General features: G+C 41.1%; 1 protein-coding gene across 2 annotated transcripts in view; it reads right to left on the bottom strand.

The window, feature by feature from the left end:
* The window catches only part of LOC133593691 (free fatty acid receptor 2), a 34095-nt gene extending 10519 nt beyond the window's left edge, over positions 1-23576 (bottom strand). For both annotated transcript variants that reach the window (XM_061946366.2, XM_061946374.2), the window contains exon 1: positions 23441-23576. The gene's annotated coding sequence lies outside the window, so the exon portion shown is untranslated. The remainder of the gene's footprint in view (positions 1-23440) is intronic.
* Between the last annotated feature and the right edge of the window lie 424 nt (positions 23577-24000).

Raw genomic sequence — 24000 nt, 5'->3', positions numbered from 1 at the left:
TTTCGTCCTGGTCGTGGAACTGTGGACCAGCTCTATACTCTCCGCAGGGTCCTTGAGGGTGCATGGGAGTTTGCCCAACCAGTCTACATGTGTTTTGTGGACTTGGAGAAGGCATTCGACCGTGTCCCTCGGGAAGTCCTGTGGGGAGTGCTCAGAGAGTATGGGGTACCGGACTGTCTGATTGTGGCAGTCCGCTCCCTGTATGATCAGTGCCAGAGCTTGGTCCGCATTGCCGGCAGTAAGTCGGACACGTTTCCAGTGAGGGTTGGACTCCGCCAAGGCTGCCCTTTGTCACCGATTCTGTTCATAACTTTTATGGACAGAATTTCTAGGCGCAGTCAAGGCGTTGAGGGGATCTGGTTTGGTGGCTGCAGGATTAGGTCTCTGCCTTTTGCAGATGATGTGGTCCTGATGGCTTCATCTGGCCAGGATCTTCAGCTCTCACTGGATCGGTTCGCAGCAGAGTGTGAAGCGACTGGGATGAGAATCAGCACCTCCAAGTCCGAGTCCATGGTTCTCGCCCGGAAAAGGGTGGAGTGCCATCTCCGGGTTGGGGAGGAGATCTTGCCCAAAGTGGAGGAGTTCAAGTACCTCGGAGTCTTGTTCACGAGTGATGGAAGAGTGGATCGTGAGATCGACAGGCGGATCGGTGCGGCGTCTTCAGTAATGCGGACGCTGTATCGATCCGTTGTGGTGAAGAAGGAGCTGAGCCGGAAGGCAAAGCTCTCAATTTACCGGTCGATCTACGTTCCCATCCTCACCTATGGTCATGAGCTTTGGGTTATGACCGAAAGGACAAGATCACGGGTACAAGCGGCCTAAATGAGTTTCCTCCGCCGGGTGGCGGGGCTCTCCCTTAGAGATAGGGTGAGAAGCTCTGCCATCCGGGGGGAGCTCAAAGTAAAGCCGCTGCTCCTCCACATGGAGAGGAGCCAGATGAGGTGGTTCGGGCATCTGGTCAGGATGCCACCCGAACGCCTCCCTAGGGAGATGTTTAGGGCACTTCCGACCGGTAGGAGGCCGCGGGGAAGACCCAGGACACGTTGGGAAGACTATGTCTCCCGGCTGGCCTGGGAACGCCTCGGGGTCCCACAGGAAGAGCTGGACGAAGTGGCTGGGGAGAGGGAAGTCTGGGCTTCCCTGCTTAGGCTGCTGCCCCCGCGACCCGACCTCGGATAAGCGGAAGAAGATAGATGGATGGATGGATGGATGGTTTTAAAAAAAAATTATAAACGTATGCATTATCCTGTTATATCTCACATTCTATATTGTGTTTTGGAAAAAGGTTGTCATAAACGTTACTTAATTCATTTAAAAAAAAAAAGAAAACTAATGTTTATACATTAGGGGTGTAACGGTACGTGTATTTGTATTGAATCGTTTCGGTACGGGGGTTTTGGTTCAGTTTGGAGGTGTACCGAACGAGTTTCTAAGCTAAAGTCTTAACAAACTGCTTTGCTTCTTCTGCATACTTGCCAACCCTCCCGGATTTTCCGGGAGACTCAGGAAATTCAGCGCCTCTCCCGAAAACCTCCCGGGACAAATTTTCTCCCGAAATTCAGGCGGAGCTGGAGGCCACGCCCCCTCCAGCTCCATGCGGACCTGAGTGACGTGTTGACAGCCTGTTCTCACGTCCGCTTTCCAACAATATAAACAGCTAATGATCGAGGGCGAGTTCTTGGTTTCTTATGTGGGTTTATTGTTAGGCAGTTTCATTAACGTCCTCCCAGCGCGGTAACAACACACAACAACAGCAGTCAAGTTTTCGTCTACCGTAAAGCAGTTCGTCTGCCGTAAACAGCAATGTTGTGACACTCTTAAACAGGACAATACTGCCATCTACTGTACATGCATATGTGACCCACCCATAATGTGTCACATTTTTGTGTTGATTTATTTATTTTATTTTGTGGTTTGAATTCGTTTTTGGAGCTGTCATTCCACATTTATCAGTATTCACATTGGTCAGTAGGGGGCAGTAGGGCGTTTCTTCCCAATTGAATGCTATCACCTGCAGACCGGAAGTGTCTTGTCATTCTGATGAGCGCGACCAGTCTGTGAACAATTGAAACGTCCTGTGTGCTTTTTCCTCCTGTATAACAGGTTAGTTTTGGTGAATCAACTCACTGAATAATATCCATGTGATCTTTATAAGTTTAAGTACACATTCTGATGGTGGAGCCTAACTCTAAAGTGTTTGTGAGTTGTAGTTTGTATTTGTGAATGAATCCAGTGCACAGCTGCAGTAATCAATACAAAAAGGCAACGTGAGTGCGCAATGTTTATATAGGAACTTCTGATCCTAATTCAGACTCCCAAATTAGAGCTCCCATTTTCTTATTGATTTTATAATGTATATTTGTATAATGTGTGTGTTCTGAAATAGTGACAGAGAATAGAACAAGGATGGACAATTCAATCCTTAACTCAACAATGAGTAGATGAGTGTTATGTGTGTGTATATGTGTAAATAAATGAACACTGAAATTCAAGTATTTCTTTTATTTATATATATATATATAGCTAGAATTCACTGAAAGTCAAGTATTTCTTATATATATATATATATATATATATATATATATATATATATATATATATATATATATATATAATCTTAACCACGCCCCCCACCCCCCACCTCCCGAAATCGGAGGTCTCAAGGTTGGCAAGTATGTTCTTCTGCCTCTGTCTCAGCACCCAGCATTGTCCCACCCACACAACCATCTGATTGGTTACATACAAAGCGGTAACAGCCAATCAGCAGTGCGTATTCAGAGCGCATGTAGTCAGCGCTTCAGCGTAGAGCAGATAGGTGTTTAACAGGTAAGCATAAGACAGCGTTCTCTCCCCAAATTATAATAAACACCTCTCAGTCAACTACTAGTAACTTCTCTATGAGCCCGTTGACCTTCTAGAAATATAAACTGCAGCTCGCAGTCCTGGCTTGAGGTGAAGGCTAATTAGCTTTTAGCGTAACATTAGCTCATTTTGCGGTGTGTGTGTGTGTGTGCGTGCCTACATGAACTCTATGGTGTTCAGGGATGAATAGTCTCTCCTATTGCTATTGTACTATTTTTTCAGCTATAGTTACATTAATCATTAGAAATGCAGCAGCCTAGTTTTGAATGGCAGGGTCCCTGCTATCACATGTTGATACAAATATGACATTTACATAATAAATCAACTACAGGCTTCCCAAATGCTGTAATAAATTAAGCATGATGAGTTGACTTGAAACTGTTTAATGTTGCACTTTTTATATGTAGAAGAAAAGTTTTGTCATTTTATTTAATCTGAGCAACAACTTGAGGCAGTTTAATGTTGATTAACGTGGGCAGAATTATTATAGTGTTCCCAATGTTAAAAGGATGAAGCCATTGTTTACAAATTTGGTAAATAAATAACCAAAAAATGTATATTTTGTTGTTTTCTTACTGTACCGAAAATGAACCGAACCGTGACCTCTAAACCGAGGTACGTACCGAACCGAAATTTGTGTGTACCGTTACACCCCTAGTATACATTTGTAAATGTATTCGGTTATAAACATTCATTCACTTTCTTCTTTCCTCCATGGATCTAAACATTACCGCTGCTGGTAGTTTTTTCCATGTTTTTATTTAATAAGTTGTAGGTGTATTTATTTCAGTATAAAAGTGTAAAAAGTGTTTTGCTTGGGTCATGAAATGGTGATAATGGTGTGCCAGGGCATACATACATTTTATATTTAACGCTTAAATCTCTGGAGTCTACATCAACTTCACATCTATTCCTCATTTCAAAATGTTTTAGTTTTTTTGTTTGTTTGTTTTCCACCCTTTTTGTCAAACAAAACTATGTTTTTTTATGGCAAACATACAAAATATGCAAAATCTTCCACCAAAAATATTTTTCAAAGTGGAATATTTGATGTGAAGTAATGGGAGCCTTGGATAGGTCAATAATTCATAATAACATTGATTTTGATTCAATATTATGTTTTGAGCAATGACAGTTTGAAAGGAAAAAAAACAGCTTTGTTTTATTAGTCAACATTGCAACTTTTTCTAAATGACATTTAACCTTTAAGCTTTTTTGTTTCACTTTTGTTATGTTTTTGTTTATTTTAATAGTATTTTTAGAATGTGCCGTGGGCCTTTAAAACATTAGCTGTGGGCCGCAAATGGCCTCCGGGGCACACTTTTGACACCCCTACTATAGATAATAAAAAATAAAATGTGATAAATCTATGGATAAAAAGCAGAGCCTGGCGACGCATGCGCGTTTATCATAACTCTCTCTCTCTCTCTGTCTCTGCCCCTCCCTCACCAATGCTGCTGTTTGTTTTGTTTTTAACCCCTTCTTAACCCTGAACGTACATTGAAAATACACGCAACCCTAACTCAAAATGCCGGATATTTGAGGCATTTAAGAAACTCCGCCCGGACAGGCCCTGAAAAGAGGACGTATGGTCAGTCTAGCATATTTCTGAACACATTTGCATAATATATGTATATATTGACTGTATTGTTTGTCTTTTTAGTTTCACCCTTTTGAATGTCAATAAACCTGCTGACTCTGGAGACCTCATCGATCTTCAGAGTCGTGACGTAAGAAAGGTGTTAAACAGCCCTTGCATCAGACATGCACCCCTAACGGCACACCAAGCATGCATCACTATAGCTCTTGTCTCAAAGTAGGTGTACTGTCACCACCTGTCACATCACACCCTGACTTATTTTCACTTTTTTGCTGTTTTCCTGTGTGTAGTGTTTTAGTTATTGTCTTGCGCTTCTATTTTGGTGGCTTTTTCTCTTTTTTCGGTATTTTCCTGTAGCAGTTTCATGTCTTCCTTTGAGCGATACGCTGCAAAAAGTCAATGTTCAAAAACAAGAAAAAAAAATTACAAAAATGAGGGGTATTTTATTTGAACTAAGCAAAATTATCTGCCAATAGAACAAGAAAATTCAGCTTGTCAAGACTTTCCAAAACAAGTAAAATTAGCTAACCTCAATGAACCCAAAAAATAGCTTAAAATAAGTATATTCTCACTAATAAAAAGTGCACTTTTCTTGGTAGAAAAAAAAATGAGACCTTTTTGTTTAATATGTTGAAAAATATTCTTAAATGAAGTAAATGCTAGTGCCATTATCTTGGCATCATGATTTTTTGTTTCATGCTTGAAATAAGAAATGATGACTTTAAAAAAGTAGTTTTATACTTGTGAGTGTTGATGACACAGCTTTGCAACACTTGATATTCTAAAGCATGTTTTACTCAATATAGGTCATCACATCTCAGCAACAAGCTGTGATATCTTACTGAGATCATTCAGGACCAAAACACTTAAAACAAGTAAAACACTCTAACATAAAATCTGCTTAGTGAGAAGAATTATCTTATCAGACAGAAAATAAGCAAATATCACCCTTATTTGACATATTTCATCTTACTTAGATTTCACTTTTTGCGGTGTATTTCCCGCATCTACCGTATGTTTCGGAGTATAAGTCGCACCGGCCGAAAATGCATAATAAAGAAGGAAAAAAACATATATAAGTCGCACTGGAGTATAAGTCGCATTTTTGGGGGAAATTTATTCGACAAAAGCCAACACCAAGAATAGACATTTGAAAGTCAATTTAAAATAAATCAAGAATAGTGAACAACAGGCTGAATAAGTGTACGTTATATGAGGCATAAATAACCAACTGGTATGTTAACGTAACATATTATGGTAAGAGTCATTCAAATAACTATAACATATAGTATAACCTATACAGAGCATCTATGAGCAGGCAGTTAGGAAAAAAGCTAAGAAAATTATTTCCAACTCACAACACCCACTCTTTCCTGAATATGGAACCCTGCCATCAGGGAGAAGACTCCGGGTCCCACTATGCAAATCTAACCGCCTTAAATTATCATTTGTTCCAGCCTCCATTAAGCTGACCAACAATGTGCAATAGAATTTTAATACATAGGTTAGCACTTTTTTAGCACATAGCACTTTAGCACGTAGCACTTTAGAACTAAGCACTTTAGCACACAGCACTTTATCCATGAGCTCTAGTGCAATGCACATTGGTACTTTATCTTTATCTCCATACTGTAGATTTTATGCCTACATCAAAGTGCCACCTATGTCTATCAAGCTCCATGTTCTGATGTTTAAATGTTAGTTGTATGGTTGTGGTTGTGTCTGTGCTTGTGTTTTTGTTCTGTTGTTTTTGGGTATGTTAAGAAAGCAATGATGCACTGTGCCCAAGACAAATTTCCCCGCGGGGACAATAAAGTTGAACCTTGACCTTGACCTTGATATAGAACATGCTATACGTTTACCAAACAATCTGTCACTCCTAATCGCTAAATCCCATGAAATCTTATACGTCTAGTCTCTTACGTGAATGAGATCAATAATATTATTTGATATTTTACGCTAATGTGTTCATCATTTCACACATAAGTCGCTCCTGAGTATAAGTCGCAAACTATGAAAAAAACTGAGACTTATAGTCCGAAAAATACGGTACTTTGTTTTAGCAACCAAGAATATTTCAGTTGTTTTTATCCTTCTTTGTGGGGACATTGTTGATTGTCATGTCATGTTCGGATGTACATTGTCTTTGCTCCACAGTAAGTCTTTGCTGTCGTCCAGCATTCTGTTTTTGTTTACTTTGTAGCCAGTTCAGTTTTACTTTTGTTCTGCATAGCCTTCCCTAAGCTTCAATGCCTTTTCTTAGGGGCACTCGCCTTTTGTTTATTTTTGGTTTAAGCATAAGACACCTTTTTACCTGCACACTTCCTGCCGCTGTTTCCGACATCTACAAAGTAATTAGCTACCTGCTGCCACCTACTGATATGGAAGAGTATTACACGGTTACTCTGCCCAGCTCTAGACCAGTGTTTTTCAACCCCTGTGCCGTGGCACACTGGTGTGCCGTGACATAAAGTCTGGTGTGCCGTGGGAGATTATGTAATTTCACCTAATTGGGTTAAAAATATGTTTTGCAAACCAGTAATTATAGTCTGCAAATGATGTGTTGTTGTTGAGTGTCGGTGCTGTCTAGAGCTGGGCAGAGTAAACGTGTAATACTCTTCCATATCAGTAGTGTGTAATACTCTTTCATATCAGTAGGTGGCAGCAGGTAGCTAATTGCTTTGTAGATGTCGGGGAACTTGGTTTGTCGTGATCACAATATGCGGGAGGCAGTGTGCAGGTAAAAAGGTGTCTAACGCTTAAACCAAAAATAAACAAAAGGTGAGTGCCCCTAAGAAAAAGCATTGAAGCTTAGGGATGGCTATGCAGAACGAAACTAAAACTGAACTGGCTGCAAAGTAAACAAAAACAGAATGCTGGACGACAGCAAAGACTTACAGCGCGTGGAGCAGACGACGTCCACAAAGTACATCCGTACATGACATGACAATCAACAATGTCCTCACAAAGAAGGATAGCGTCCGCACAACTTAAATAGTCTTCATTGCGAAAACAAAGCAGTTGCGGGGAATAGCGTTCAAGGAAGACATGAAACTGCTACAGGGAAAATCCCAACAAAACAGGAAAAGCCACCAAAATAGGAGCGCAAGACAAGAAGTAAAACACGACTAAATAAGTCACGTCGTGATGTGACAGTACACCTACTTTGAGACAAGAGCTATAGTGATGCATGGTTGGTTATGCTTTAAATTAATATCAAACAATTGCGAGAACGACTTTTTATTGTCAATATCGGCTGCTGAGATTTCATTTTTTAATGATTTCTGCCGGTGGTGTGCCTCCGGATTTTTTCAATGAAAAAAATGTGCCTTGGCTCAAAAAAGGTTGAAAAACACAGCTCTAGACAGCACAGTAGAGATGCGCGGTTTGCGGGCACAACCGCGGAGTCCGCGGATTATCCGCGGATCGGGCGGATGAAATTTTAAAAAATTAGATTTTATCCGCGGGTCGGGTCGGGTCGGGTGGTTGAAATAAAAAACAATTAGATTTTAAATAGATTCAGGCGGGTGGCAGTTAAACCAATTCGGAAATATATATACATAGTTAAATGTTGTTACCCACATACGAAAAACGAGCAGGCACCTGCTGCATATGCCACAACAGAAGAAAAAAAAGAAAAAGAGATGGACACTTTTACGGAGCGGAGAAGGGACGCCTCGCCGGGGTCCGGGACCGAGGCCCCTTCCCCCGAGAGGGCCCCACCGGGAGCCGTAGCTGAGGCGATCCGCGAGAAGGGCCCGACGCACGTCCAGGGTCACCACCGCGCCCACCGCACCGACACCCCGCCTCGTCCGCCTTCGCCGCGGCCGGCGTCACGCGCAGCAGGTAAGCAGCTTACCTGCCCGCCACCCCCGTGGCCGGGGGCTCGTAACAGGGGTCACTCCGCGCGCTCCGCCCGCGCAGCTTACCTGCCCGCCACCCCTGTTGCCGGGGGCGCGTAACAGGGGTCACTCCGCGCGCAGTGCGCTCACGAAAGGGGTGGGGCTCACCCTGGTTGATATAGACAGCAGGACGGTGGCCATGGAAGTCGGAACCCGCTAAGGAGTGTGTAACAACCCACCTGCCGAATCAACTAGCCCTGAAAATGGATGGCGCTGGAGCGTCGGGCCCATATACCCGGCTGTCGCCAGCGGCGAGACGCGCTTGGAGGTGCGCTCAGCGCGGCTCCCATATGATTGCGCACTGGTGTGCGTCTGGGTCGTGACAGCGTGGCACGCGAATGTCTGTGCTGCATTGGATCAGTCTCCTTTCTTTAACAGGCAAAAGCTTTATAACCTCACTAATGCCTTGCATCGTCTATATTAGATATATAACAACGGGAGGGTGCAGGCGGGTGCGGTTCTGATCAAATGTTAGGTCGGGTGGATTGCGGATGGTTGACGACTTTCTGATGCGGTTGCGGATGAAATAATTGCCTATCCGCGCATCTCTACAGCACAGACACTCAACAACAACACATCATTTGCAGACTATATTTACTGCTTTGCAAAACATATTTGTAACCCAAATAGGTGAAATGACATAATATCTCACGGCACACCAGACTGTATCTCACAGCACACTAGTGTGCCGCGGCACAGTGGTTGAAAAACACTGATATAGTATAATGGATAAAGATGTAGTTTTGTTGATATTTTCCGCGTTACATTGTTGAAAGAAATCCAATTTCTGTGTTTGGGCTTTCGACGAGTGACTTCATGTAACGTTTCATCGCCAGGAAACTCTAAAAGTTTCTGACTTCCTTTTTCTGAAATGCTGCAGAGCTCAGAAAGCTAACATTCCAGAGAAGTAGCCTTTGTTAGCTAACGTAATTGAGCCCAAAAATTTGACGTGTTTTTTTTTTTTTCTTTTGTCGTAAATCAAAATCTACCTGTATCGATGTTGGTTCATTTTGGAATCAAAAAAACGCCAGCTATGTAAAAATGCGTAGTTGGGTTTTTCTGGGAAATGTAGACTTCTATCAGTTCTGTAGAAATATAATTAAAGACTATACAGGTAAAAGCCAGTAAATTAGAATATTTTGAAAAACTTGATTTATTTCAGTAATTGCATTCAAAAGGTGTAACTTGTACATTATATTTATTCATTGCACACAGACTGATGCATTCAAATGTTTATTTCATTTAATTTTGATGATTTGAAGTGGCAACAAATGAAAATCCAAAATTCCGTGTGTCACAAAATTAGAATATTACTTAAGGCTAATACAAAAAAGGGATTTTTAGAAATGTTGGCCAACTGAAAAGTATGAAAATGAAAAATATGAGCATGTACAATACTCAATACTTGGTTGGAGCTCCTTTTGCCTCAATTACTGCGTTAATGCGGCGTGGCATGGAGTCGATGAGTTTCTGGCACTGCTCAGGTGTTATGAGAGCCCAGGTTGCTCTGATAGTGGCCTTCAACTCTTCTGCGTTTTTGGGTCTGGCATTCTGCATCTTCCTTTTCACAATACCCCACAGATTTTCTATGGGGCTAAGGTCAGGGGAGTTGGCGGGCCAATTTAGAACAGAAATACCATGGTCCGTAAACCAGGCACGGGTAGATTTTGCACTGTGTGCAGGCGCCAAGTCCTGTTGGAACTTGAAATCTCCATCTCCATAGAGCAGGTCAGCAGCAGGAAGCATGAAGTGCTCTAAAACTTGCTGGTAGACGGCTGCGTTGACCCTGGATCTCAGGAAACAGAGTGGACCGACACCAGCAGATGACATGGCACCCCAAACCATCACCCAACCATGCAAATTTTACATTTCCTTTGGAAATCGAGGTCCCAGAGTCTGGAGGAAGACAGGAGAGGCACAGGATCCACGTTGCCTGAAGTCTAGTGTAAAGTTTCCACCATCAGTGATGGTTTGGGGTGCCATGTCATCTGCTGGTGTCGGTCCACTCTGTTTCCTGAGATCCAGGGTCAACGCAGCCGTCTACCAGCAAGTTTTAGAGCACTTCATGCTTCCTGCTGCTGACCTGCTCTATGGAGACGGAGATTTCAAGTTCCAACAGGACTTGGCGCCTGCACACAGCGCAAAATCTACCCGTGCCTGGTTTACGGACCATGGTATTTCTGTTCTAAATTGGCCCGCCAACTCCCCTGACCTTAGCCCCATAGAAAATCTGTGGGGTATTGTGAAAAGGAAGATGCAGAATGCCAGACCCAAAAACGCAGAAGAGTTGAAGGCCACTATCAGAGCAACCTGGGCTCTCATAACACCTGAGCAGTGCCAGAAACTCATCGACTCCATGCCACGCCGCATTAACGCAGTAATTGAGGCAAAAGGAGCTCCAACCAAGTATTGAGTATTGTACATGCTCATATTTTTCATTTTCATACTTTTCAGTTGGCCAACATTTCTAAAAATCCCTTTTTTGTATTAGCCTTAAGTAATATTCTAATTTTGTGACACACGGAATTTTGGATTTTCATTTGTTGCCACTTCAAATCATCAAAATTAAATGAAATAAACATTTGAATGCATCAGTCTGTGTGCAATGAATAAATATAATGTACAAGTTACACCTTTTGAATGCAATTACTGAAATAAATCAAGTTTTTCCAAATATTCTAATTTACTGGCTTTTACCTGTATGTTGGAGGATACTAATAAAATGCGTGATTGTTATCGTCACCACGTGCTGATGCTCGCCACTCCTGTCGCTTTGTTGATGTTTGGCGTCAAAAGTCACGCCACACGTGAAGTGATGTCGTCTTTATTAACTTCTGTTCTGGTCCAAGGAACAAACATGATGACCCACTTTGATGTCATGTGTGCACACGCCAAACAACCAGCAGGAAACTGCAGCACGTGTTTTGCTTTAGTCATTTACGGCAGTGTTTTTCAACCACCGTGCCGCGGCACACGTGAGATACAGTCTGGTGTGCCGTGGGATATTATCTAATTTCACCTATTTGGGTAAAAAATATTTTTTGCAAAGCAAAACGGGAGGATTTGAGGATTGTTATGTTTATTTCTATTAATATATTGGGCCAGACGAGGTGATGGCGCGACGTCCCCGCGGAATTCACGCCGTGTTGTCCTCTCCGGTTTTGCAGTAAAGCGTCAAAGCTTAGTCTTAGTCCTGGATGACTGTTCCTGCAAGTACATTGGTACCTCGGTTTGCGGGGGTAATCAAAATAGGATGAAATCTGAAGCAATTACAGATAATCCATTAATCCCATCCAGACACCCAAAACATGACCCAAAAACACATTCTATAGTTTTTTTTCTTGAATTCAAGTGTTTTTTTCTTTATCATAGTGCTTGAACTTGCAACTTTCTTCGGCCCCATGGGGACTCTACCAGCGACTGAGTCACCAACGTATTCGATTGTGGGGATGATACACCAAAAAAAGCGCAATATCTAAGCCGTGCAATAACCTAGATCAGTGGTTCTCCAACTTTTCTCACCAAGTGACACCACGGAAAACACTTGCCTCTCCAATATTGACCAATATTAAAATACAGTAGCGTAATAAGCCTAAGTATTCATTAAAAACAAGGCAGATGTTTTATTGAACAAGTGTATTTCATATTTTTTGGTAACATTACACACAGTTTGATCAGTAACAATGTGTTTGAATATAGAACAAATAAAACACTGTACTTTAATCAAGTGATTATTTGGGGTACCACTACTGGTACCCGTACCACAGTTTGACAATCACTGGCCTAGGTTGTCTGTCTATCTGTGTTGGCCCTGTGATGAGGTAGCGACTTGTCCAGGGTGTACACCGCCTTCCGCCCGAATGCAGCTGAGATAGGCTCCAGCACCCCCCCGCGACCCCAAAAGGGACAAGCGGTAGGAAATGGATGGATGTATTTAATATTTTTGGTAACATTACACACAATTTGAACAGTAACAATGTGTTTGAATATGTGAATGTTGTCTGTCTATCTGTGTTGGCCCTGCGATGAGGTGGCGACTTGTCCAGGGTGTACCCCGCCTTCCGCCCGAATGCAGCTGAAATAGGCTCCAGCATGCCCCGCGACCCCAAAAGGGACAAGCGGTAGAAAATGGATGGATGGATGGAGTAATTATAGTCTGCAAATGATGTGTTGTTGTTGAGTGTCGGTGCTGTCTAGAGCTGGGCAGAGTAACCGTGTAATACTCTTCCATATCAGTAGGTGGCAGCAGGTAGCTAATTGCTTTGTAGATGTCGGAAACAGCGGGAGGCAGCGTGCAGGTAAAAAGGTATCTTATGCTGAAACCAAAAAGTGAGTGTCCCTAAGAAAAGGCATTGAAGCTTAGGGAAGGCTATGCAGAATGAAACTAAAACTGAACTGGCTACAAAGTAAACAAAAACAGAATGCTGGACGACAGCAAAGACTTACTGTGGAGCAAAGTATGAAAGTACATCCGAACATGACATGACAATCAACAATGTCCCCACAAAGAAGGATAAAAACAACTGAAATATTCTTGATTGCTTGATTGGGAAATATCGCTCAAAGGAAGACATGAAACTGCTGCAGGAAAATAGCAAAAAAAAGAGAAAATGCCACCAAAATAGGAGCGCAAGACAAGAAGTAAAACACTACACACACAGGAAAACAGCAAAAAAGTCCAAATAAGTCAGGGTGTGATGTGACAGGTGGTGACAGTACACCTACTTTGAGACAAGAGCTATAGTGACGCATGCTTGGTTATGCTTTAAAGTCATATCCAACAATTGCCACAACGACTTTTTACTGTCAACTGAGTTTAGTTTTTTTTAATGATTTCTGCTGGTGGTGTGCCTCCGCATTCTTTCAACACATAAAATGTGCCTTGGCTCAAAAAAGGTTGAAAAACACTGATTATGGGGATTTTTAAATTTTTTTCAACTATTTTCACTCTCCTTCCTCCACATTTACCATTAATAAATTCGGGAGTCTAATTAGATGCACTCTGCTAATTAGGAGCTAGATTTATAGATAATGTATCAAATAAAGTATGTTTATGTGATTGTTCCATGAATACATTTTTAATTAATTGTAATTATTAACTGCATTTTTGTCATTTATTTTAGCACTTGTTCATGTTAAGAGTCTTAGTTTTGTATTTTTCTGAATTTTCTGTCAGATTTTCATAAACTTTGTTGTGGAATTCAAAGTTTGAAACTTAGTGAATCATTAGTTTAATGTAATTTCGGTGCAATTCTTTCTTTAAAGGGCATCTATTATTATGGTTTCATTATATAAATGACAAGACTCTGCAGCATCGCGTGGACATCGGGGGCGGTACCTCTGGATTGGCAGACCGGGGTGGTGGTTCCTCTCTTTAAGAAGGGGAACCGGAGGGTGTGTTCTAACTATCGTGGGATCACACTCCACAGTCTTCCCGGTAAGGTCTATTCAGGTGTACTGGAGAGGAGGCTACGCCGGATAGTCGAACCTCGGATTCAGGAGGAACAGTGTGGTTTTCGTCCTGGTCGTGGAACTGTGGACCAGCTCTATACTCTCGGCAGGGTCCTCGAGGGTGCATGGGAGTTTGCCCAACCAGTCTACATGTGTTTTGTGGACTTGGAGAAGGCATTCGACCGTGTCCCTCGGGAAGTCCTGTGGGGAGTGCTCAGAGATTTTGGCGGTCCGCTCCCTGTATGATCAGTGCCAGAGCTTGGTTCGCATTGCCGGCAGTAAGTCGGACACGTTTCCGGTGAGGGTTGGACTCCGCCAAGGCTGCCCTTTGTCACCCATTCTGTTCATAACTTTTATGGACAGAATTTCTAGGCGCAGTCAAGGCGTTGAGGGGATCCGGTTTGGTGGCTGCAGGATTAGGTCTCTGCTTTTTGCAGATGATTTGGTCCTGATGGCTTCATCTGGCCAGGATCTTCAGCTCTCACTGGATCGGTTCGCAGCCGAGTGTGAAGCGACTGGGATGAGAATCAGCACCTCCAAGTCCGAGTCCATGGTTCTCGCCCGGAAAAGGGTGGAGTGCCATCTCCGGGTTGGGGAGGAGATCTTGCCCCAAGTGGAGGAGTTCAAGTACCTCGGAGTCTTGTTCACGAGTGAGGGAAGAGTGGATCGTGAGATCGACAGGCGGATCGGTGCGGCGTCTTCAGTAACGATCCGTTGTGGTGAAGAAGGAGCTGAGCCGGAAGGCAAAGCTCTCGATTTACCGGTCGATCTACGTTCCCATCCTCACCTATGGTCATGAGCTTTGGGTTATGACCGAAAGGACAAGATCACGGGTACAAGCGGCCGAAATGAGTTTCCTCCGCCGGGTGGCGGGGCTCTCCCTTAGAGATAGGGTGAGAAGCTCTGTCATCCGGGAGGAGCTCAAAGTAAAGCCGCTGCTCCTCCACATCGAGAGGAGCCAGATGAGGTGGTTCGGGCATCTGGTCAGGATGCCACCCGAGCGCCTCCCTAAGGAGGTGTTTAGGGCACGTCCGACCGGTAGGAGGCCACGGGGAAGACCCAGGACACGTTGGGAAGACTATGTCTCCCGGCTGGCCTGGGAACGCCTTGGGATCCCCCGGGAGGAGCTGGACGAAGTGGCTGGGGAGAGGGAAGTCTGGGCTTCCCTGCTTAGGCTGCTGCCCCCGTGACCCGACCTCGGATAAGCGGAAGAAGATGGATGGATGGATGGATATATAAATGTCCATCTTTGACTTTATTTTCATCGCAACAATCAAAAATACTCTCCATCTAGAATTTTACCAAGGTAAATTAAAAAAAACATGTGTTTCCGTAAAGGAGCAGGAAGAAGCAACATTTTATAATATCCTGTCCCATCACTCTGATATAATAATCTGATTCTTTATCAACAACAGAACACATGATGACCTTATATAACAATATTAATAATGATATATTATCATATAGCCCTTTGAGGCATTTCTGATTAAGGGCTTAATAAATAAACTTGGATTGATCATTTATTTACTTAGTACAGCAGTGTTTCCCACACATTCATTTATTTGTGGCGGCCCGCCACGAAAGAATTATGTCCGCCACAAATGGATTTTTCGTCTTTTGACTCGCTCGACCGCTCATAAAAGCAATGGGACTCTGTCTGTGAATGTTGCTTGTAGTTACACCTCCGGTGCAGTAGGTGGCGGTAGCCTACTATGCAATGTAACTCCGCCAATAGCACTTAATTCACCTGGTGGGCCAGAAGAAGAAGAAGAAGAAGAGGGACGGACGGACGGACGGAATCAAAATACTCGCCGGCTACTTTTCATAATGATGGCGCTTCCTACGTTTCTACCTCAAACGTCCGAAAGCTGCTGAAAGCCTTGATCCAGGATGCCATGGGGAAAAAAACTTAAATGGTGCCTTTTGGCGATAGTTTGCAGCTTGGTGGCTCATAGCCGGCTAGCTAACGCTTGCTAGCGTGGTAGCATTGCTTCATTTTTACAGGTGTTATAGGTAGATAGGTTATAGCTGCATCGCTCGCGGCTCATCATATATTTAACGTTAATCCGCGATTTCACCGAGCGTTTCACTGACGGTTTCGCCTGACGCTGCTTCATTAACACCGCCGCTGTTTGACTCGGTCACCTGTTTTCATACCGACGAGCTAACGTGTCCAGGTTATAACCCTGTTGTCAATAAACACACATGGACTGAAGCTAAATTGTCCACTGTCCACTGCAGCATGTGAATGCAATGAAAAGAATCAAATCTGAGCCAACCAGCTGTTAAAATGTTGTCCAGGTTAATGTTTTGGCCATTAAAGGCCCTTCATTTCAAGATTTCAACTGTGATCGGGCTTTAAACAGGTGGCTGACCTGTTCAGATGGGTGTAACTGCTACTGGTCAAATAATGTTAAATAGCATTTAATTTTACATGTATGCAATGCCATTTAAATGTAATTATAGATAATAATAATAATAAATACTGTGTAGTGTTGTAAATAGTCAACGGGAAGGATTCTAGTAAGATATAAGCCATGAGCACTACACAGTCAGAAAAAAAACCTAGGCAGGACAAGTAAAAATATTGGGGCAAGTAGATTTGAGAAGTCAGGCAAGTAGAACAAAACCTTAACGTTGAACCCTGCATGTGTTGAGCTGCTGCCGCTTAAGGTTAGACGGCACTGTACATAGAGCGGTTCTGCTCGTTAGTAATACATTCTAATGTTGGATGTTCACTCCTTCACACAGATGAGTATAGAAAAATATTTTCAACGGCCGAAAAGGGCTCGACTTGGAGAGGAGGTAGGCCTACAGTCCGGACCACAGGTGCGACCTGTTCAGCAGCAGCAGGAGGAGGTTGACTGACTGTGGCAGGACACCTCTGCCTCTGTTTCACTTCATGTTGCTGGTAAATAATATGGTTGTAGTAGTAGGCTAAAGTTAAATTATTTAGTATTCACTATATATAATAGTCTAGCCCAGTGGTTCTCAAATGGGGGTACGCGTACCACTGGGGGTACTTGAAGGTATGCCAAGGGGTACGAGAGATTTTTAAAAAATATTCTAAAATAGCAACAATTCAAAAATCTTTTATAAATATATTTGTTGAATAATACTTCAACAAAATATGAATGTAAGTTCATAAACTGAACATCAAATCGAGTAGGCTATTCCATTCATTACCATAAACCCAGAGTTTCCCCACATGCCATGATGGTTTGACCCTCACTAAAATGTCTGTCAAAAGAAATGCAACAATGCAATAAATATTCAGTGTTCACAGCTAGATTTTTTGTGGACATGTTCCATAAATTTTGATCTTAAAGATTTATTTTTTTGTGAAGAAATGTTTAGAATTAAGTTCATTAATCCAGATGGATCTCTATTACAATCCCCAAAGAGGGCACTTTAGGTTGATGATTACTTCTATGTGTAGAAATGTTTATTTATAATTGAATCACTTGTTTATTGTTCAAGAAGTTTTTAGTTATTTTTATATCTTTTTTCCAAATAATTCAAGAAAGACCACTACAAATGAGCAATATTTTGCACTGTTATACAATTTAATATATCAGAAACTGATGACATAGTGCTGTATTTTACTTCTGTATCTCTTTTTTTCAACCAAAAATGCTTTGCTCTGATTAGGGGGTACTTGAATTAAAAAAAAAATTCACAGGGGGTACATCACTGAAAAAAAGGTTTAGAACCACTGCTACTGGTAATAAAGGCATGTACAAGTTTTTCTAAGTCTTGAGCTGACATGAGCCCTCTAAGTCTTGTTACATTTTTGAGGTGATAGTAGGCCGATTTTGTTACTGATTTGATGTGACTGTCGAAATGTAAATCAGAATCTAAAACAACCCCAAGATTTCTGGCTTTATTTGAGGTTTTCAGGGACAGTGATTGAAGGTGTTGGATGACTTTAAACATTTCTTTTTTTTTAGCACCAAAAACAATTATCTCAGTTTTATCTTCATTTAGTTGTAGGAAATGTTGGCACATCCAGTGTTTGACTTGCTCAATGCACTGGCACAGAAGGTCTATGGGGCGATAGTCATTTGGTGAAATTGTACTTTTTGGTCACTCGACCATGCAGCCCATTTTTCTTCAAGAGCCTCCTAATTGTGCATCTTGAAACAGCCACACCACAATTTTTCAGAGAGTCCTGTATTTCAGCTGAGGTTATTTGTGGATTTTTCTTTGCATCTCGAACAATTTTCCTGGCAGTTCTGGCTGAAATCTTTGCTGGTCTACCTGAATCCCTCATTTTCCACTTCTTAATCAGTGTTTGAACACTGCTGATTGGCATTCTCAATTCCTTGGATATCTTTTTATACCCCTTTCCTGTTTTATGCAGTTCAATTACCTTTTCTCGCAGATCATTTGACAATTATTTTGCTTTCCCCATGACTCAGAATCAGAGGTGGGTAGAGTAGCCAGAAATTGTACTCAAGTAAGAGTACTGTTACTTTAGAGATTTATTACTCAAGTAAAAGTAAGGAGTAGTCACCCAAATATTTACTTGAGTAAAAGTAAAAAGTATGTTGTAAAAAAACTACTCAAGTACTGAGTAACTGATGAGTAACATACACACACATATCATATATATATATATATATATATATATATATATATATATATATATATATATATATATACACACACACACACACACACACACACATATATACATATATATATATACACACACACATATACATATATATACACACACACACATATATATATATATATATATATATATATATATATATATATACATAGATGTATACAGTATATAATTTATATTTATTTTTTTTGCCGTTTTTGTTTACATGTTAATAGTGTTTTAATGAATATACATGCATGTTTAACACATATAGATTCCTTTCTTTCATGAAGACAAGAATATAAGTTGGTGTATTACCTGATTCTGATGATTTGCATTGATTGTAATCAGACAGTAGTGATGACAAACGTCCACGTTTTCAAATGGAGGAGAAAAAAAGTTCCTCCTTTCTGTCTAATACCACATGAAAGTGGTTGGTTTTTGGCATCTTATATGTCCAGCTTCCATATTCGTTTTTATACACTTTACAAGAAATACATTGGCGGCAAACTCCGTAGCTTGCTAGCTTGTTTGCGCAGGCTTTCGGAGACTCTTATTTTGAAAGCGCAGGCGCGATGGAGCGGCACTTTTATTGTGAAGACAGGAACTGTGCAGTCAGTCTTTAGGCTTTTGACGGGATGTACGGTTGAAATAAAAAAGGGTCTTTTTTCCTTCACACTTTTGATTGATTGATTGGAACTTGTATTAGTAGATTGCACAGTACAGTACATATTCCGTACAATTGACCACTAAATGGTAACACCCCAATAAGTTTTTCAACTTGTTTAAGTCAGGTCATGTGACCCCTGGCTCTGTTTGATTGGTCCAACGTCACCAGTGACTGCATCTGATTGGTGGAACGGAGTGAACGTCACCAGTGACTGTATTTGTTGAAACGCAGGCACTATGAAGGTCTGTCTGACAGACCAAAACAAACAAAGCGTGCATTAACAGATCGATAAAAATTAGTAGCGAGTAGCGAGCTGAATGTAGATAAAAGTAGCGGAGTAAAAGTAGCGTTTCTTCTCTATAAATATACTCAAGTAAAAGTAAAAGTATGTTGCATTAAAACTACTCTTAGAAGTACAATTTATCCCAAAAGTTACTCAAGTAGATGTAACGGAGTAAATGTAACGCGTTACTACCCACCTCTGCTCAGAATCCAGAAACATGTGTGCAGAAGCCCAGAAACTCACTGACCTTTTATACACACACATTAATTACAAACAAACAGGTCACAGGTGAGGATTGGAACCTTGATTAGCCATTCAAACCTGTTTGTGTCAACTTTTGTGCATGTTATCAGATCAAAGTCACTGGGGTATGTCAACTTTTGATCAGGGTCATTTGGGTACTTTCTTTTGTCATTTTGATTTAAAAAGAGTAAACACAGTTGTTTGCCAATAAATAGCTTCACACAACCATTAAGCATGAGTGGAAGAAAGGCTTTTGTGTTATCATTCATATTTTCTGAAGAATGGCCAAGAAATCATCAATTCTCCCAGTGTATGTAAACTTATGAGCACGACTGTATATTTAGGGCCCGCATGGCCCATTGCATAAGGACTCCCTGTGGGAGTCCTTATGCAATGGGACATAAGGACCTATTGAATTTCTAAGGTTTTGTTATTATTATTATACCGGCCGCCTCTTTGAGCTGCAATTTGACCCACTTAACATGCTTCAAAACTCACCATATTTGACCCACACGTCAGGACCTGCGAAAATTGCCTTTTGATAAAAAAACCGAACAGCAAAACTCAAAATTGCGCTCTAGCGCCCCCTAGGGGAAAAAAAACTAGACTGCCTGTAACTCCCACTAGGAAGGTCGGAGAGACATGAAACAAAACCCTCTATGTAGGTCTGACTCAGACCTAGCTTTCATAATAGTACATTCTCAGGCTAAAATCAACAGGAAGTTGGCAATTCCCCCTTCAAGACAAAAAAGTACTAAAAACAGTCACTTTTGCCTCTTTACGCTGTAATTTGACCCCCTTAACATGCTTCAAAACTCACCAAACTGAACACACACATCAGGACTGGCTAAAATTGCGATCTAATAAAAAAAAACCTAACCCCAAATCTCAAAATTGCGCTCTAGCGCAATTTTTGAATAAAACGCTGAAAAAACTGCTCCTCGGAAGAAAAAAATGACAAAACTGCCTATAACTCCCACTGGGAAGGTCGGAGAGACATGAAACAAAAACCTCTATGTAGGTCTCACTTAGACCTACTTTTCATAGATTGACAACCCTCAGCAAAAATCAACAGGAAGTTTGCAATTTCCCCTTCAAAACAACTGTTTTTTATAAACCGGTCACTTCTCTTCAAACATTATCTCCTCTGAGCGCGTTTGTCGTTTCGGCTTCAAACTCACACAGGAGAGAGATTGAACCCTTCTGACTAAAAGTTGACGAAAGAGTTTTGATACCCGCTCCGGTTTTGATTTTATGACCCTTCAAAGAACCTCTGCGCTGATGCTGCTGTTTTTTTTAAGATGGCTGCTTAAAAGCAGGCAGCACCAGACAAGGTAGGTACACTAAACAAAAGTTTTGGGACAATTCGGACTAAAAGTAGACAAAAGTTTTGGGACACTTAGGAATACCACTGAACAAAAGTATTGGGACACTTAGGACGAAAACTGGACAAAAGTATTGGGACACTTACACTGGACAAAAGTATTGGGACACTTAGGACTACAACTTGACAAATGTATTGGGACACTTAGGACTACAACTTGACAAAAGTATTGGGACACGTACTACTAAAACTGGACTAAAGTATTGGGACACTTAGGACTAGCACCTGCCAAATACGCGGGCCCGACCAACGCTGCTTGCAGCTTTAATTAAATATGTAATTTTTAATCACTCTTCAAAAAACATGTTTATTATTGTCCACAATTTCCTTTTTTTATTTCAATATTATGAAATAAAAAAATGTTTTTAGTAACATGCAATTTTAGGCCATTTCAACATAATTTTCATAAAATCCAATTAAATTCAAGTTTTGGCACCTTGGCCTTGTCGAGGTCTGTGATTTTATGTTACCCAATTTTAAAACCTGTTTTTTATCATACTATAATTAAAAGTAATGATGACAATATACTGACAATAATATAATTTATTGTGTTTCTTATTTACTGTAATATTATGTATTTGCTTATACTTTCAAACATGTACCTTGCCACAGAATGTGTCAATAATAAATAAATAAAAACTTATTTTTTTAATCGAATGATACCCAATTTTAAAACCTGTTTTTTATTATACTATAATTAAAAGTAATGATGACAATATATTGAAAATAATGTAATTTATTGTGTTTCTTATTTACTGTAATATTAGGTATTTGCTTATACTTTCAAACATGTACCTTGCCACAGAATTTGTCAACAATAAATACATTTTTTTTTAAAACATTTTTTATCGAATTATACCCAATTTTAAAACCTGTTTTTTATCATACTATAATTAGAAGGAATGATGACAGTGTATTGAAAACAATGTAATTAGGGCCCGCATGGCCCATTGTATAAGGACTCCCAAAGGGAGTCCTTATGCAATGGGACATAAGGACCTATTGAATTTGTAAGGTTTTATTATTTATTATTTATTATTCTTCCGCACCCACAATAAACTGTAATTTGACCCACTTAACATGCTTCAAAACTCACCATATTTTTCCCACACACCAGGACCTGCGAAAATTGCCTTTTTTTAAAAAATCCGAACCACAAAACTCGAAATTGCACTCTAGCGCTCCCTAGGAAAAAAAAAAACTAGACTGCCTGTAACTCCCACTAGGAAGGTCGGAGAGACATGAAACAAAAACCTCTATGTAGGTCTAACTCAGATCTAGATTTCATAATGTACATTCACGGGCTAAAATCAACAGGAAGTTGGCAATTCCCCCTTCAAGACAAAAAAGTACTAAAAACAGTCACTTTTGCCTCTTTGAGCTGTAATTTGACCCCCTTAACATGCTTCAAAACTCACCAAACTGAACGCACACATCAGGACTGGCACAAATTGCGATCTAATAAAAAAACCTAACCCCAAATCTCAAAATTGCGCTCTAGCGCAATTTTTGAATAAAACGCAGAAAAAACTGCTCCTCGGAAGAAAAAAATGACAAAACTAACTGTAACTCCCACTGGGAAGGTCGGAGAGACATGAAACAAAAAACCTCTATGTAGGTCTCACTTAGACCTACATTTCATAAATTGACAACCCCCAGCAAAAATCAACAGGAAGTTTGCTATTCCCCCTTCAAAACAAATGTTTTGTAAAAACCGGTCACCTTCCTTCAAAAACTATCTCCTCTGAGCGCGTTTGTCGTTTCGGCTTCAAACTAACACAGGAGAGAGATTAAACCCTTGTGTATAAAATAACAGAGTTTTAATACCTGCTACGGTTTTGATTTTATGACCCTTCAAAGACCCGCTGCGCTGATGCTGCTGCGCTGCTGTTTTTTTAAGATGGCTGCTTAAAAGCAGGAAGCACCAACGTGCCCACACAATGCAGACAAGGTAGGTACACTAGACCAAAGTCTTGGGACACTTCAGACTAAATGTAGACAAAAGTATTGGGACACTTAGGACTAGCACCTGCCAAATACGCGGGCCCGACCAATGCTGTTTGCAGCTTTAATTTATTGTGTTTCTTATTTACTGTAATATTATGCATTTGCTTATACTTTCAAACATGCCACTGAATTTATCAATAATAAATAAATAAAAACTTTAGTTTTTTTATAGAATGATCAAATAATGGCAAAAACATCAAATTAGACTTCACTGACTCATTGACGACTAACCGGTGTCATAATTTGATGTGTCAGACTCGCTGTTTAGCATGCCAACTTTAATACTAGTTGTTGTTTAAATATCCCAGTGTTATTAGCCGCAACATTTCATGAAGTCTTTTTCAATCAAATACTTTTATTCTTCATATTAGACAATGAGACACAAGACAAAGAAATATGGATATAAACATGTGAGTTTCTTACCTTGCAGGTAAGCCAGAAGCAATAAAAGATCCTTGAACAGCCTCCAGAGGAATTCCCCTCCAGCCACTGGTGAGTTGTGAGTATTTTAATGTCTTCCTCTTGGTGGATGCTGCCTCTGCTCTCCACCTGTGCACACTTCCTGTCCCAGGCAGCCACCTTGGCCCGCCCTCACAGGTGATTGCTCAGCTGGCTTTATTGGATCTCTGTCATCCACTCGCTCCTATTTACATGGACGTCCAAACATCCACAGCGGATAACAGCAGTTATTATAGCGCTGCAATTTATCTCCTTCCCCCCCCCGACTGCCTACTCCTGTCGCCCCCGGCAACGGGCAAAAGTCTGGAACAGTCAGACGCGGGTTATTAAATCCTGTTTAGTTATCTGCGTTTCTACATGGATGCTTTCTGTTGTGAGATGGAGACAAACTGTGTGGTTAACCAAACAGCAGCCCAGTGTTTGCTCACTCATGGTTTTGTTCTAACGTGGACCAGGACTTACTTCTGTGTGCTAAAGTCCACCAGGCGCTACCTCAACATACATCACACCTTTCATATTCTTCT

This window comes from Nerophis lumbriciformis, linkage group LG04, assembly GCF_033978685.3.
Source record: "Nerophis lumbriciformis linkage group LG04, RoL_Nlum_v2.1, whole genome shotgun sequence".
In the NCBI taxonomy this organism is placed as follows: domain Eukaryota; kingdom Metazoa; phylum Chordata; class Actinopteri; order Syngnathiformes; family Syngnathidae; genus Nerophis; species Nerophis lumbriciformis.
This window is presented reverse-complemented; position numbering and strand designations above follow the sequence as displayed.